The sequence below is a fragment of the Primulina eburnea genome, chromosome 2 (genome assembly GCF_022965805.1).
Source record: "Primulina eburnea isolate SZY01 chromosome 2, ASM2296580v1, whole genome shotgun sequence".
Taxonomy (NCBI): domain Eukaryota; kingdom Viridiplantae; phylum Streptophyta; class Magnoliopsida; order Lamiales; family Gesneriaceae; genus Primulina; species Primulina eburnea.
Window position 1 is genome coordinate 16885276 of NC_133102.1, and position 18385 is coordinate 16903660.

General features: G+C 41.5%; 1 pseudogene; it reads left to right on the forward strand.

The window, feature by feature from the left end:
* Positions 1-245: 245 nt before the first annotated feature.
* The window catches only part of LOC140824156 (uncharacterized), an 88076-nt pseudogene continuing 69936 nt past the window's right edge, over positions 246-18385 (forward strand).

Genomic DNA, 18385 nt, shown 5'->3' on the forward strand with positions numbered 1-18385 from the left:
ACAGTCAAAAAAAAAAAAAATCATATTCGAATTTCTTGTCTACACAGTCCAAGTGAGTCGGTCGCATTTGTTCACAAGTTTGAACCTTGATTGTTTGATATCCCAAATACAAAGCTTGTAACTCTTGAGGAAACTCTCAATTTTGAGTGACATTACTTGAGTGTGAGTGATATTTCTTTGGAGTGACTAGTGAGTATTTGTTGTGAGCAAAAAAAAAATAAGAGAGGAGAGACGAGTGAATTTCTTTGGAGTGACCGTGAGCATTTGGGTGAGGATTATTTTATTTCTACTAACCTTTTCTTGCAGGTACAAGTTTGAAATTAAATGGAGAGGGAGGTAGGAGATAGTTCGAATTCGGGGGTGTCCAAAGCTCATCTAGATGCGTTGTTTGGGGATTTTAGTAGAGCGATGGCGACCCAAATGGAGTCGTTGCATGAGAGGTTGGGTAAACTTGAGGTTAGTGTTAGTGGGGGTAAACCTAAGCCTAAGGATTTGGGTAGAGATGATGAGGAGTATGATCTAGGAGGAGGCGATGAGAGTCAAAATGAGAATTGGGGTAGGAATGGGAGAGATAGAGGATTTGGAAGAGGAAGAAGAGAAGCTATGAGGGGTAGGTATGAGGAGACTAGGGAAGATGGTCACATGGGTAGCATTAAGATGAAAATCCCTTCATTCCATGGGAAATCTGACCCGGAGGCGTACCTAGAATGGGAAAAGAGGGTAGAGTTTGTATTTGAATGTCACCACTACTCCGAACAAAAGAAGGTGAGGTTGGCGGTGGTTGAATTCTTAGACTATGCTCTCATTTGGTGGGATCAATTAGTGACCACTAAAAGAAAGTATAATGAGAGACCCATTGAGTCTTGGGATGAGATGAAGAGTGTAATGAGGAAGAGGTTTGTACCTAACCACTACTATAGGGAGATGTTTAAGAGGTTACAAACTTTGAGGCAAGGGTTGAAGAGTGTTGAGGACTACTATAAGGAGATGGAAATACTCATGATTAGGGCAAATACTGAGGAGGATAATGAAGCAACTATGGCTCGTTTTCTTTGTGGTTTAAACAGGGAGATCCAAGATCAAGTAGAGCTTAGGCACTACTTAGATCTAGATGAGATGGTGCAAATGGCCATAAAGGTGGAGCAACAACTCAAGAGGCGAGGAGTTGGCCGCACCAATCAAACTGGAGGTGCATCATCTTCTTGGCGGTCAAGCGGAGTGAAGCGGGAGGAAAATAAAGTGGTGCCCAAGCCAAGATTTGACACTAAGCCGGAGGCACCTAAGCAAGGAGTCCAAGGTAAATCTGAAACTCCTTCTAATCGTACTAGAGATGTTAGATGTTTTAGGTGTCAAGGGATGGGTCATATTTCTAGTGATTGTCCTAATAAGAGGGTGATGATCTTGAATGATTATGGTGAGTATGAGTCTCCAAGTGAGGGAGATGGCGAGGGTAGTGATGATGATATGCCTGCATTGGAGGACCGCGATGAGGGATATGGGGCGGTTGTAGGAGAAGCGCTAGTGACTAGGCGGATCATGAGTGCCCAAGTCAAGGAGGAGGAGGCTAGCCAAAGGGAGAATTTGTTCCACACTAGATGTTTTGTGAATGGTAGGGTTTGCAATGTCATCATAGATGGGGGGAGTTGCACTAATGTGGCTAGTGTTGAATTGGTGGAGAAATTGGGATTGCCTACAGTAAAACATCCTCAACCATATAGGCTTCTGTGGTTGAATGATTGTGCGGAGGTGAAAGTAAATAGGCAAGTCCTAGTGTCATTTTCTATTGGGAAGTATGTGGATGAGGTTTTGTGTGATATGGTGCCAATGCATGCTTGCCATATTTTGTTGGGTAGGCCTTGGCAATTTGATAGGCACGTTACTCATGATGGGTTCAAAAATCGTTATTCATTTGTATTAAAGAAAGAATCCATTGTATTGCTTCCTTTGTCCCCAAAGTAAGTATTGGAGGACCACCTGAAAAAGAAAAAGAGAGATGAGGCCGAAAAAAAGAGTGAAATAAAAAGTGAGATGGCCTTTGAAAACAAAAATGAAGTGGCTGAAAAAAAGAGTGATCAAAAGAGTGAGATAGCCACAAAAACAAAAAAAGAGAGGAAAGAAAATGAGGGGAAAGAAAAAGAGAGGAAAGAGGCCAAAAAGAAATTATATATGGCCCAAAAAAGTGAGTTGAAAAATTGTTGCACATACATGAGCCACTTGTGTTGATTCTTTACAAGGAGATTCTCCTTAACACAAGTGATATAGCCGGATCCCTTCCGAGCATTATTGTTTCACTATTGCAGGAATTTGACGATGTATTTCCGGAGGAGCTACCTCAAGGCTTACCACCATTGAGGGGGATTGAGCACCAAATTGATTTGGTGCCCGGGAGTGCCTTGCCAAACCGTCCAGCTTATAGGAGCAATCCGGAGGAGACTAAGGAGCTACAACTATAGGTAAGTGAGCTATTAGATAAGGGGTTTGTGCGTGAGTCCATGTCACCTTGTGCGGTGCCCGTTTTACTAGTCCCTAAGAAAGATGGCTCATGGCGTATGTGTGTGGATTGTAGGGCAATCAATAACATAACCATTAAGTATAGGCATCTCATACCTAGACTAGATGATATGTTAGATGAATTGCATGGGTCTTGCATCTTTAGTAAAATTGACTTACGGAGTGGGTATCACCAAATTAGGATGAGAGAAGGTGATGAGTGGAAAACTGCTTTCAAAACTAAATATGGGTTGTATGAGTGGATGGTTATGCCTTTTGGTTTAACTAATGCACCTAGCACCTTTATGAGGTTAATGAATCATGTCTTGCGTGCACATATAGGTAAATTTGTTGTGGTTTACTTTGATGATATCCTAGTGTATAGCAAGAATCTTGAAGAGCATGTTCAACACTTGAAACTTGTACTAATCACATTAAGGGCTGAAAATTTGTATGGTAACTTGAAGAAATGTGATTTTTGTACTAGCAAACTTGTCTTCCTTGGTTTTGTGGTAAGCTCACAGGGTATACAAGTTGATGAAGACAAGGTAAGTGCCATTCGAGATTGGCCAACGCCTACTAATGTTGGTCAAGTTCGAAGCTTTCATGGTCTTGCAAGCTTCTATAGGAGGTTTGTCAAAGATTTTAGCACATTGGAGGCACCGATGACGGCGGTGATCAAGAAGAACGTTCCATTCTATTGGGGCGAGGAGCAAGAGAAGTCCTTTAATATCATTAAGAAAAAGTTGATTAATGCTCCTTTACTTGTCTTACCTGATTTTGCTAATACTTTTGAAATTGAATGTGATGCATCGGGTGTAGGTATTGGTGGAGTGTTGATGCAAGGAGGGCGGCCGGTGGCATACTTTAGTGAGAAGCTCAATGGAGCGGCATTGAACTATCCCACGTATGATAAGGAGTTCTACGCACTTGTGAGGACCCTAGAGACGTGGCAGCACTACTTGAGGCCTAAAGAGTTTGTGATTCACACGGATCATGAGTCTCTTAAGCACCTTAAGGGGCAACAAAAGCTGAACAAGAGGCATGCTAAGTGGGTGGCCTTCATAGAGACATTCCACTACATGATCAAGTATAAGCAAGGTAAGGAAAATGTAGTGGCCGACGCACTATCCCGGAGGTATGTACTTTTCTCTACTTTAGAATCTAAAATATTGGGGTTTGAACTTGTTAGAGAGTTGTATGTGCTAGATGATGATTTTAAGGAAGTGTTTGAAACTTGTATGCATGGTCCACATGATAAATTTTACTTGCATAAAGGTTTCTTGTTTAGAGAGGATAGATTGTGCATTCCCAAGTCATCAATTCGTGAATTACTTGTTAGGGAAGCACATGGGGGTGGCCTAATGGGACACTTTGGGGTGGCTAAGACTTTAAGTGCATTACATGAACATTTTTATTGGCCACACATGAAGCGTGATGTCGAGCGTATTTGTGAGAAGTGCATAACTTGTAGACAAGCTAAGTCTAGGACACTACCACATGGATTATATACACCACTTCCCGTCCCTAGTGAACCTTGGGTTGATATCTCTATGGACTTTGTTTTGGGGTTACCTAGGACAAAGAAGGGGAGGGACTCTATATTTGTGGTTGTAGATAGGTTTTCTAAAATGGCACACTTTATTGCTTGTCACAAGACGGATGATGCATCTAACATTGCGGACCTATTCTTTAGAGAAGTCGTTAGGCTGCATGACATGCCTAGGACCATTGTGTCAGACCGTGATGTTAAATTCCTAAGTTACTTTTGGAAAACACTGTGGGCTAAACTTGGCACTAAATTACTTTTTTCTACGACCTGTCATCCTCAAACCGATGGTCAAACTGAGGTAGTTAATAGGACGTTAGGAACTTTATTACGTGCTATTCTCAAGAAGAACTTAAAGAATTGAGAAAATTGCTTGCCATTTGTTGAATTTGCTTATAATCGTTGTGTGCACTCTACTACTAGCTATTCACCATTTGAGATTGTATATGGTTTTAATCCTTTGACTCCGTTGGATTTGATGTCTTTACCTGTGAGTGAAAGGTTAAACTTAGACGGCAAAAAGAAGGCTGAATTCGTTAGGAGTTTGCATGAGAAGGTAAAAGCTAATATTGAGAAGCGAAATGAGCAATATGCCAAGCAAGCCAACAAAGGGAAAAAGAAGATGGTATTCGAGAAGGGCGATTGGGTGTGGCTACACTTGAGGAAGGAGAGGTTTCCAGAGAAGCGACGCTCAAAGCTATTACCTAGGGGCGACGGACCCAGGCACGGGGTCCGTGCCCTTTGAAGTTGGCGAATACAGTGCCTACACGGACCCGTACACGGAGGTGAGCACGGTGTGGGGACCCGGGCTCTAACTCAATTCTTTTGGGATTTAATTGGATCTTTGTTCGAAAATGTGGGTCAAAAATTTGCTTTTAACATTAATTCAAATGTATTAACGAAAGCATAATATGTCTCGATAGAAATTAAACAACGTAATGTACATACAAGTCTGTGCGTACAAACATACACTAGTGTTCAATAACAACTACAAACATAAGTGCTACAATTCTAGTAGGAAACACTAGGAATCTTCCACGCCCGAGATCTCCACGCTATCAACTCTCTCTTCCTCGTCGTGACCCTGATCCTGCCCCACCTGTTGCCATGCACACATACAGACACGACAACAGCCGGATAACTCCGGTGAGAACATATCCCAGTATAAAACATGGATGCATGCAATGTAATAATCATGCACAAAGCATAGCATATATATCAAGTAACATGAATGAAAATCTAAACATGTAGAAGAATACAATTCTGTATTCAACATTTAAATCTTGACTCGACTCGTTTCTAATCTAGGGATCCCGGTGTGAATAAGACGGTCTGTCACCTACCCAACCACTCGGGGCAACGGTACGTCTTATTCCTAGACTTCGGTCAACTCTGTATCGAGGGTCTACACATATAGCAAATCTGCTTCTATGCGTCGATACACCGAAACGTCTAGTTTTGGCAAATCTGCCAATATCTCCTATCTCAAGACTCGAATATAAATCAATAAACAAGACATTACATAATCAATGTAAAACAATCTAGTATGTGATTTAGGGAAACTCGTATCAAATCTGAATCGAATTGTGCAATCCCAAGACCACATGAATTATACCTTTCTTGTCGAATAGTCGGTGTCGTAGTCGAAGTCTCGTGTTCACAATAGCCAATACAAATCTGAAATGGCATAAACAATGTGCACTTCAATCATATACATCTCAAGCAAATCAATATACAAAGCTAACATCGGTTTCAATGCAATTCGACGGCGTAACGGCATAATTCTTCGATACCGGTAACTCAAGAATATCATACTCGATCATAATCAACTCATAATCTCATCACACCTCAATACATAGGCTGAAATCTGAACAATCGTAACATAACACATGCTGAAAATCGAAACAATAGCCTACAGTGTCTGAAAATCGATCTGACAACGAATATATCATGCTCAATATATCACGAACTCATATTTTAACTCAAATCTGAATTTCCCCAACATCATTATTTCGAAACATGCTGAAAATGGATAATACTTACATCCTTAGCTAGCTCTTGTAGAGAGAAACAAGAATCTCAATTCGGAATCTAATTCGGACGGCTAAATCTTGCATGATTTAATTTTTAACTACAAGAACTTGGAAGCTTTCTCTCTGGAATTCCCTCGGTGCTTGCTACTGAAATGGCAAGGAAATGAAGCCACATACCCTTGTATTGCATGGCAAGGAACAAGTGTCTTTATTTTTCAAATGACACGCACTACCGCGGGTGCGGTACACTAGCAGCGCGGGTGCGCTGTGCTCACGGCGAGTTCATCCAAAAATGAAGCACCTAGACCGCGGGTGCGGTCCTTACATGACCGCGGGTGCGGTCTCACACCGCGGGTGCGGTCTTGCTAGCACCGCGGGTGCGGTGTCTGTTCGCACAATTTCACTAATTTCCTCTCAATGCACCGCGGGTGCTGTATCTCTAACACCGCGGGTGCGGTGTGGCTTCGGCCATGATTCAAAAATTCCACTCTAATTGTCATGCATTACCATAGCTTCGAGTCAACATTAATGACAACCGATAATTCTCGAGCCTTACATTTCTCCCCCTCTTAGACAAGAGTTCGTCCTCGAACTCATGAGCAAATAATAATGCAAGTATATATAACACCGTATAATCAAAATTGGAAGAAAGACTCACATCATATGAATAGCTCGGGATGTTTATGTCTCATCTCAGACTCTGTCTCCCAAGTTGCTTCCTCGATGTCATGACGACTCCATTGAACCTTCACAAGTGGAATGGTCTTGGTTCTAAGCTTCTTTTCCTTCCGATCCAGAATCTGTATCGGCTGTTCAACGTAGCTCAAAGTCTGGTCTAACTCGGCTTCGTCAGGCTGAATGACATGAGACTCATCTGGCATATATCTGCGAAGCATCGATACATGAAAAACATCGTGAATGCCGGATAATGAAGGAGGAAGAGCAAGTCTGTAAGCTCGATCGCCAATCTTCTCGAGGATTTCATACGGACCGACGTATCTAGGAGACAACTTTCCACGCTTGCCAAATCTGACGACGCCTCTGAAAGGTGAAATCTTCAAAAATACTCTGTCTCCCTGATCAAACACTAACGGTCTGCGTCTGATATTGGCATACTTCGCTTGCCTATCCTGTGCTGTCTTCATTCTCTTCTGAATGATCTTCACTTTCTCGGTCATCTCACGAATCATATCAGGCCCCAACTCTGGTACCTCAGATATATCATCCTAGTACAACGGAGAACTGCACTTCTTTCCGTATAGAGCTTCGAACGGTGCCATCTCTATGCTCGTCTGATAGCTGTTGTTGTATGAAAACTCACACAACGGCAATGAATCTTGCCAACTAGTACCAAAGTCTAGTACTACAGCTCTCAGCATGTCTTCTAAAGTCTGGATAGTCCGCTCTGACTGTCCGTCTGTCTGGGGATGATAAGCAGTGCTCAGGTGTAAAGTCGTACCTAAAGCCTGCTGCAAACTGTGCCAAAAGTGAGAAGTAAATCGTGGATCACGATCTGATACGATCGACTTCGGCACACCATGCAATCTGACGACCTCTCTGACATATAATTCTGCCATCTGATCGTGACGATAGGTCATTCTGTACGGAAATAAAGCACGCTGATTTGGTCAGTCTGTCTATCACAACCCAAATCGCGTCACAGCCCCGCGAAGATCGAGGTAACTTCGTCACGAAATCCATGGAAATGCGGTCCCATTTCCATTCAGGAACCGACAAACTCTGAAGTAAAACTCCGGGTTTCTTCCGCTCTGCCTTCACCTATTGGCAATTCAGACATCTAGACACAAATTCTGCAATATCTGTCTTCATCTGCTTCCACCAGAATTGTGTCTTCAAGTCATTGTACATCTTCCTGCCACCAGGATGAATGCTGAATCGACTACAGTGTGCCTCTGACATGATCTGTCGTCTCAAATCTGAAACATCTGGCACCACTAGACGGTTATTCACATACAGAATAGAATCTCTAACCTGATACTCTGATATATGACCAGCTCTGACCATATTAATCGATCTCTGAACGCTCGGATCAGTTCTCTATGCTTCTTTGATCCTCAAAATCAAATCTGGCTCAATCTGAATCGCAGCAAGTCGCAACGGTCTACTATCTGTATCAAATGTCAATCCGGACAAGCAACAATCTTCTACTAAATTCGATACACCTACAGTCGACAAGGAAAGAGCACATACCTTTCGACTCAAGGCGTCTGCCGCTGCATTCGACTTCCCTGGATAGTACTTGATCTCGCAATCAAAATCTTTCAACAGATCAAGCCATCGTCGCTGCCTCATGTTCAACTCTGACTGAGAAAAGAGATACTTCAGGCTCTTATGATCGGAATAGATCTCAAATTTCTCGCCATACAGATAATGACGCCAGATCTTCAAGGCAAAGACAATCGCCGCCAATTCAAGATCATGAATCGGGTAACGGGTCTCGTGCGGCTTCAGCTGTCTAGAGGCGTACGCTATCACGTGTCCTCGCTGCATAAGAACACATCCTAGCCCTCTGTGAGATGCATCACAATATACAACGAACTCACCTGTACCGGTAGGAATCGTCAAGACAGGCGCACTAGTCAGCCTCTTCTTCAGCTCAACAAAACTACTCTCACACTCTTCTGACCACACAAATGGCATGTTCTTCTGTGTCAACTGAGTGATAGGCTTCGCTATACTGGAGAAGTCTCGAATAAAACGTCGATAATACCCGGCTAGACCCATGAAACTGCGTATCTCTGGCACAGAAGTCGGTCTCGGCCAACTGATCACAGCATCAACTTTACTCGGATCTACCGCAATACCCTCTCCAGATATAATATGCCCCAAGAAGACAACCTGTCGCAGCCAGAATTCACATTTGGACAGTTTGGCATACAACCGCTCATTTCTCAAAGTCTTCAATACAATCTTCAGGTGATCTACATGCTCAGTCAAACTCTTCGATTACACCAAAATGTCGTCAATAAACACAATCACAAAATCATCTAAATATCTCTGAAAAATGCGGTTCATCAAACTCATAAACACCGCAGGTGCATTCGTCAACCCAAAAGGCATAACAACAAACTCGTAATGTCCATACCTGGTTCGGAATGCAGTCTTCGGTATATCAACATCTCTAACTCGGAGCTGATGATACCCTGATCTCAAATCGATCTTCGAATATAAAGAAGATCCCTGTAACTGATCAAACAAGTCGTCGATGCGAGGCAAAGGATACTTGTTCTTCACGGTTTCCTTGTTCAGCTGTCTGTAATCAATACACAATCGCATCGAACCATCTTTCTTTCGAACGAAAAGCACCGGAGCACCCCAAGGAGATACACTGGGTCTGATATATCCCTTGGACAAAAGATCCTCCAACTGTGCTTTCAACTCTTTTAGCTCTATCGGCGCCATCCTATACGGAGCTCTCGAAATAGGAACAGAACCGGGCATAAGATCTATGCTGAAATCAACCTCTCGAACCGGAGGCAACCCTGGAATCTCATAAGGAAAAACATCTGCAAACTCGCAAACCACTGGAAGATCTGCCAATGCTGGGCTCGACTTCAGTAGATCTACTGAATATACGAGAAAGCCCTCTGCTCCTCTCTGAAGCAATCTACTCATAGTCAGAGCAGATACTAAGGGAATCCGAGATCTGGAACCCTTGCCATAGAATTTCCAATCAGCTGTCATTTCGGGTCTGAATCTGACAATCTTGTGGAAACAATCCACAGTGGCCCTGTACTTGGTTAACATATCTATGCCAACTATACAATCAAAATCAGCTAAGCCAAGTACTACACAATCAAGATCGATCTCATGCCCTTCAAACTGAAGCATACAGTGTCTAACAGTAGTTACAGAAATCAAACCACTCCCCAACGGAGAAACTATAGACACTACTGTAGACATCGACTCAACAGGTAATGCATGTCTCAATGCAAAATGTTCAGAGATGAATGTATGAGATGCACATGTGTCAATCAACACATATGCAGGATAACCGCAAAGAAAACAGTTACCTGCAATGACATCATCTGGCGCCTCCTGCGCCTGCTCCTCTGTCAGGGCAAAAACACGTGCCTGCTGTCTGGGAGGCTGACTCACGGTCTGACTACCTCCTGGTCTCTGCTGAGTCTGTGTGGAGGGTGGCTGAAAGGAGTGTACAGAAGATGCATGTCTCTCCATCTGTGGCAATGCAGCAGACGATCCTGCACTCTGGAATCGCTGAGAACTCCTCTGTGGGCACACTCTGGCGAAATGCCCCTGCTGTCTGCAGATGTTGCAGCGTCTCAGAACTCCTTGACACTGCTCCGTGGTATGTCGCCCTCCGCACAAACCATAGTATGCGCCACTATAATCTGAACCCTGACCTCTCTGTCGAGATCCACTCGAACTCGATGAACTACTCCCAGATTTCTTAAACTGTTTGCCCTTAGCCTTCAGGAATTCCTTCTTGCCACTACCACTAGCTCCGCTGTCAAAACGAGGAGGAGGTGGTGGAAACTGTACGGTCGTAGACTGTGGCGGTCTCTGCCCCTGAACACCGTAGGAAGCTCCTCGCTGCCTGATCAAGCCAGCCTCTGCTCCCTTCGCTCGGTTCAGTGCCTCTGAAAAAGTGTTAGGCCGTCCCGTGTTCACCAAAGTAAAAACATCTGGGTTCAACCCGTTGATGAACTGATCGGCCACTGCCTCGTCGTTCCCGGCTACATGCGGTGCAAATAGTAGCAAAGCAGAAAATTTAGCAACATACTCCTCGATGTTCCACTGTCCCTATCTCAGATTCGCAAATTCAGCTCCCTTATCTTTCCGGTAGGAGACGGGGAAGAAACGCTGATAGAACTCATCCTTGAAGACTTTCCACGTGATGTCAATGCCTCGGTGCTCCAAGGCTCTCTTCGTCGTCAACCACCAGCTCTTGGCAACCTTTTGCATCTGATGCCCTATCAGTTTCACACGTCGCTCATCAGTATAGGCCAAATACTCAAACAACATCTCAATATCATCAAGCCAGCTCTCGCACTCTACTGCACTCTCTGTGCCCTTCAGAGTAGGCGGATGGAAAGACTGAAATCTCTTCAATAAGGTCTCCATCGGCGTAGCGGTAACATCCATCTGTGCACCGGACGTGCTACCCTGCTCTGGCTGTGGTATACGTCTAGGCGGCATAAATCAGATTATCAAACTGATTAGTACACAATCAATATCATCTGTCTCAGCCCTCCTCTGATCGAGAATCGGTTCTGATTCAGGCTTGGAATGCTGTAAATCAATTCAGATAATACAACAATATATAAAAGGGAAAGCAGTAAACCATGCTAGCATCTCAAAAGCAAGGAAGATGACTCGATCTACCCCGCTCATTCTACTCTATCTCAATCTACAGAACCTTCGGCTCTGATACCACCTGTTGTGGGGACCCGGGCTCTAACTCAATTCTTTTGGGATTTAATTGGATCTTTGTTCAAAAATGTGGGTCAAAAATTTGCTTTTAACATTAATTCAAATGTATTAACGAAAGCATAATATGTCTCGATAGAAATTAAACAACGTAATGTACATACAAGTCTTTGCGTACAAACATACACTAGTGTTCAATAACAACTACAAACATAAGTGCTACAAGTCTAGTAGGAAACACTAGGAATCTTCCACGCCCGAAATCTCCACGCTATCAACTCTCTCTTCCTCGTCGTGACCCTGATCCTGCCCCACCTGTTGCCATGCACACATACAGACACGACAACAGCCGGATAACTCCGGTGAGAACATATCCCAGTATAAAACATGGATGCATGCAATGTAATAATCATGCACAAAGCATAGCATATATATCAAGTAACATGAATGAAAATCTAAACATGTAGAAGAATACAATTCTGTATTCAACATTTAAATCTTGACTCGACTCGTTTCTAATCTAGGGATCCCGGTGTGAATAAGACGGTCTGTCACCTACCCAACCACTCGGGGCAACGGTACGTCTTATTCCTAGACTTCGGTCAACTCTGTATCGAGGGTCTACACATATAGCAAATCTGCTTCTATGCGTCGATACACCGAAACGTCTAGTTTTGGCAAATCTGCCAATATCTCCTATCTCAAGACTCGAATATAAATCAATAAACAAGACATTACATAATCAATGTAATAACAATCTAGTATGTGATTTAGGGAAACTCGTATCAAATCTGAATCGAGTTGTGCAATCCCAAGACCACATGAATTATACCTTTCTTGTCGAATAGTCGGTGTCGTAGTCGAAGTCTCGAGTTCACAATAGCCAATACAAATCTGAAATGGCATAAACAATGTGCACTTCAATCATATACATCTCAAGCAAATCAATATACAAAGCTAACATCGGTTTCAATGCAATTCGACGGCGTAACGGCATAATTCTTCGATACCGGTAACTCAAGAATATCATACTCGATCATAATCAACTCATAATCTCATCACACCTCAATACATAGGCTGAAATCTGAACAATCGTAACATAACACATGCTGAAAATCGAAACAATAGCCTACAGTGTCTGAAAATCGATCTGACAACGAATATATCATGCTCAATATATCACGAACTCATATTTTAACTCAAATCTGAATTTCCCCAACATCATTATTTCGAAACATGCTGAAAATGGATAATACTTACATCCTTAGCTAGCTCTTGTAGAGAGAAACAAGAATCTCAACTCGGAATCTAATTCGGACGGCTAAATCTTGCATGATTTAATTTTTAACTACAAGAACTTGGAAGCTTTCTCTCTGGAATTCCCTCGGTGCTTGCTACTGAAATGGCAAGGAAATGAAGCCACATACCCTTGTATTGCATGGCAAGGAACAAGTGTCTTTATTTTTCAAATGACACGCACTACCGCGGGTGCGGTACACTAGCAGCGCGGGTGCGCTGTGCTCACGGCGAGTTCATCCAAAAATGCAGCACCTAGACCGCGGGTGCGGTCCTTACATGACCGCGGGTGCGGTCTCACACCGCGGGTGCGGTCTTGCTAGCACCGCGGGTGCGGTGTCTGTTCGCACAATTTCACTAATTTCCTCTCAATGCACCGCGGGTGCTGTATCTCTAACACCGCGGGTGCGGTGTGGCTTCGGCCATGCTTCAAAAATTCCACTCTAAATGTCATGCATTACCATAGCTTCGAGTCAACTTTAATGACAACCGATAATTCTCGAGCCTTACAACGGGGTCCGTGTTCTTTGATCCCGACTGAAGAGTTTTACAGTATGTACACGGACCCGGACACGGAGGTCTGCACGGGGTCCGTGTCCAGTGTTTTCTGCGCGATTTTGTTTCCTTCTTTAGAGTTTTACTTTGCTAGGGAACTAGATTTTTGGTATCTTTGATATCTAGACTATATCTTGGACGAATTTTGAACACAATACACATAATATATTTTGAGTTTTATCAACTTTGAGAATTTTCTCTCAACTTTTCAAAGCCAAGCTTTGTTCAAATCAAAATCAAACTTATCAAAGTTTTTAACTTTGTGGCGTTTGTCGATCGTTCTTGTGCGGATTGTCGTAGGCATCGTTCTTCGAAGGTTCGTTCTAATTTTCGATTGTTATTCTCGTGTTTATTTGTTGCTAAACTCTTGCTAGTTTAGAGGTGAATATCACACCATACTTGAATCAAAAGATCGGGAAAAACACACGGATCTTAATATCGTAATTGAATAGAGGGTGCTATTTATTTTTTAATCGTGTTTGCTATTCATTCGTGTCAAGATTCACGTCACCTAGGCAACCCCATAATAAAGTCCATAGAAATGTCAATCCAAGTTCTTTTAAGAATAGCACGCACAAGTGTTCCCAAAGTTCTATTTACAACTTCAGTTTGTCCATCCGTTTGAGGATGACAAGTAGTAGATTACAACAATATTGAGCAAAGTTTAGCCCATAAAGTAATCCAAAAATAGAACCCCTCCCCTTCTTAGTCCTAGGCAACCCCAAAATAAAGTGCATAGAAATGTCAATCCAAGTTCTTTTTAAGAATAGCACGCAAAAGTGTTCCCAAAGTTCTATTGACAACTTCAGTTCGTCCATCCATTTGAGGATGACAAGTAGTAGATTACAACTTTATTGTGCAAAGTTTAGCCCATAAAGTAATCCAAAAATAGAATCCCTCATCTTCTTAGTCCTAGGCAACCCCAAAATAAGGTCCATAGAAATGTCAGTCCAAGTTCTTTTTAAGAATAGCACGCAAAAGTGTTCCCAAAGTTCTATTGAAAACTTCAGTTTGTCCATCTGTTTGAGGATGACAAGTAGTAGATTACAACAATATTGAGCAAAGTTTAGCCCATAAACTAATCCAAAAATAGAATCTCTCCCCTTCTTAGTCCTAGGCAACCCCAAAATAAAGTCCATAGAAATGTCAATCCAAGTTCTTTTTAAGAATAGCACACAAAAGTGTTCTCAAAGTTCTATTTACAACTTCAGTTTGTCCATCCGTTTGAGGATGACAAGTAGTAGATTACAACAATATGGAGCAAAGTTTAGCCCATAAAGTAATCCAAAAATATAATCCCTCCCCTTCTTAGTCCTAGGCAACCCCAATATAAAGTCCATAGAAATGTCAATCGTAGTAGATTACAACAATATTGAGCAAAGTTTAGCCCATAAAGTAATCCAAAAATAGAATCCCTCCCCTTCTTAGTCCTAGGCAACCCCAAAATAAAGTCCATAGAAATGTCATCCTCAAACGGATGGACAAACTGAAGTTGTAAATAGAACTTTGGGAACACTTTTGCGTGCTATTCTTAAAAAGAACTTGGATTGACATTTCTATGCACTTTATTTTGGGGTTGCCTAGGACTAAGAAGGGGAGGGATTGAAACGTTCTGTTCTTCTTATTGCTTTTAAAAGTACTAGAATTTTTTTTTTTTAATCTCTCACATTTTCGGTCATTGCATGCACATGCACATAAAATAATATTTCACCATTTTAAAGTAAATCATCCAACTAGTATTTGAAAATTGAAAGGTAATAGTCAAACCAGAAATCGTAAAAATGTTTTACCAAACCTAAAAAGCAATAAATGTTGAAAAGTGTAGCACATACTAAACTCTCCAAAAACCTCTCAAAAGCATAAATAAATAGTCTTAAAATCTTTAAAAGAAATCATAAAGCGTAATGCGGAAAATAATGTGCTCGTCCTCGGGTTGTGTGCGCCATCAGTCCAGTAGTATCACTCATCAAGGCCTCCCTCAGAACCACCTGCATCCATCACACCTAGTGGTCTAAAGACTCAACACACCATAATCTTGATAACAAGTAATACGTAATACAGTCAACATATAACGGTGAAAAATACTTGTACTTAAAATATCTTTATCATGAAGATGCATAAACTTAAACATAATCATTTTCATAAATACTTTTGTGGGGACCCGGACGCTGATCTGTCTTATTAATCATCTTTAGGATTTAATTATCATTTAAGATAAAACAGTGTCTAAAATTTTTTTCTTTTTAAAATGTAACTGCGGAAGGCAATGGAATCTAAACAATATACATCTCTGTATAAAAACTACAGTTCAGTAGAAAAGTAAAATACTGTACAACCTAAGTCTAAGGTTCAATTACTAAATTCAAGTAATAAACTAAGTCTGCTACAAGTCCGGAATCACCACGCTAACTCGTCTTCTCTCATCGTCATCTCGACCCTGATCCAGCCCCACCTGTTGTCATGCACACATACAAAACAAGACAACAGCCGGATAACTCCGGTGAGAATAAATCCCAGTATAAAACATGGTAAGCATGTATAGAAACAATCTAAATCATAAAGCATGCTATCATGCAAAAGTAATAGATTTCAGAATCTATGAAATCAAATCAAAATAAGCATGCAACTCAATTCAGATAAACATGCAATTTAAAACAATTCATAGAAACATGCTATCATGACTGAAACCAATAACTATGGGTTTCATAGTCTATGAAACCACATCTCTAAACACATGCAGTTCTAATCAAATCATGTCTAGACTCGACTCAACTATAACTCTAGGGATCCCGGTGTGAATAAGACGTCACTGTCTGTCACCTACCCTACCAATCGAGGTGCTGTACGTCTTATTCCTAGACTTCGGCCTGATCTGTATCCACATCTACAATAGGGGCGGTGATCTTCCCCTAAGCTGTGATATCGCCGAACGTCTAGAAGTCTGCCTGATCTCCAGACTGTCCTATCTTAATGCATGAATACACAATCTGTAAACAAACATAATCATTCTAATGCAATGTCACCAGATCTGTAAACAAAGCATAGCAAGATTTGTAAACAAGTTCTATAAACAATTCTATAAACAATCATATCAAAACATAAATGATAGTCTAGTATGTGATTTTATTGGGAAACTCAAATGAGATCTGATTTGAGTTATATCTTCCCAGATATCACATGAATTATACCTTTATCATCCCGATCTGATGAAGATGATGATCTGTATTCAGCTCTGTCCATACCAATCTGAAAAGACAATATCGAATACGCTGTATCAGTGAATAACTCAATACACAATCTGTTCTGATCAATACTCAAATCAGTACATAATCTGATAAATATCTGAACAATATACAATCTAACTCATGTCATCGACACTACAATCCAATCTGAATAATTACGGAATCTGATCCATCTCAATCAATACTGAATCTGATCAATATAAATCAACTGATGTTTCGACGGCATAATAATACAATCTGACTAACCCCGTAAATCTGAACATCACAAATATAATACTGAACTCCTAATCAGTGTCAATACAATCATACTCTGAATACTAACACAATTCTGATATAGAATCTCAGTCAATATCTTTCAAAAATCATAATAATTACAGAAACAATCTGTTCTTTAATCTATCTTCAATTCTACCATGTCTACGGTAGTAGAAACGCCATATCTGAATCATATGCAATTCTAGCAATATCATATTCTCAAAACATCTCAAAACGTAACAAAACTTACGTCCTTGTGTAGCTCGTAGCTAGAGGAGTACGCCACCGTGTTCGAATTTGAATTCTGATGCCCGGATTCTTCACAAATCAATTTAGAACCTCACGAAGACAAGTTTTCTCTCCACCCTTCGATTTCTGTTCCTTTCTCCTCTGAAAGACACGAGTTCCACTTATATATATACTACATGCAACCATATAAAACGTGGCCTACTTCTTGGCACTGCACGTCAGACCGCGGGTGCGGTGAGTGTAAGGAGCGTGGGTGCGCTCAAGCTGTGATCATATCCAAAATGTTCGAAGCAACGACCGCGGGTGCGGCGTTATCTTTACCGCGGGTGCGGTGTCTGCACCGCGGGTGCGCTCTCGCTAATACCGCGGGTGCGGTGTGGCCACGGGATTTGCACTCCATTTTCTGCACATGCACCGCGGGGGCGGTCATGCTAGCACCGCGGATGCGGTTGTGCAAACTTCTAAATACTAGTTTTCTGATCATGCAACACCTGGTTCTCAAATCTTTCTTCCCTCATTGCATGTCATGCATTCTCATATCTTCCGAGTCTCCCGTTAATGAGGATTAATAATCTTGGTTTAACAATTCTATAATTCTCGGGCATTACATTTCTCCCCCTCTTAGATCTGAGTTCGTCCTCGAACTCACAAACAATCAATTCAGATATATCAGAAGAAATGTATAACAGAGTTTAAATCAAACTCTCATCTCAATGAATCCATTCTGAAATCTCTTTCTGGTATCAACCTCAGATTCCACATCTGGAATAAGACGTCATGAAGTACACTATCATAATACTTCTTAAATTCTGACAAAATCAATCTTGCCACGTGGGTTATACAACATCCGTATAAACCACTCCATAGTCTATAACAAAACAATACTAGCAGTTGTTATCAAACCTGTTAATCCCCATCAAGGACATATGAAATCTTCAGTTTCAAATACCAAGCATCATCATCCGATGTTGGTTTCTTTAATCTGTCCATTCTGAACCGTCTTGATAACTATTGTCATGCAATAAGTCATATAGTGACAATAAATCATAACTAGTACTAACATCCAGTACTAAAGCTCTACCAATATCTGTCAGTATCTGAATCATACACCCTGACTACCTGTCAATCTGTGAATAATCTGTGAAAGAGTTCATGATATCTTCTATTACAAATGCAAACTCAATCAAAATCACAATCTGATATAATTTCCTTAAATGTTCTGTTCTATCTGAACATTTCCTTGACATCGATCTATGTCATTTAGTTCTGTTTGTACGTAATCTGGTACAAACCGATAGATATAG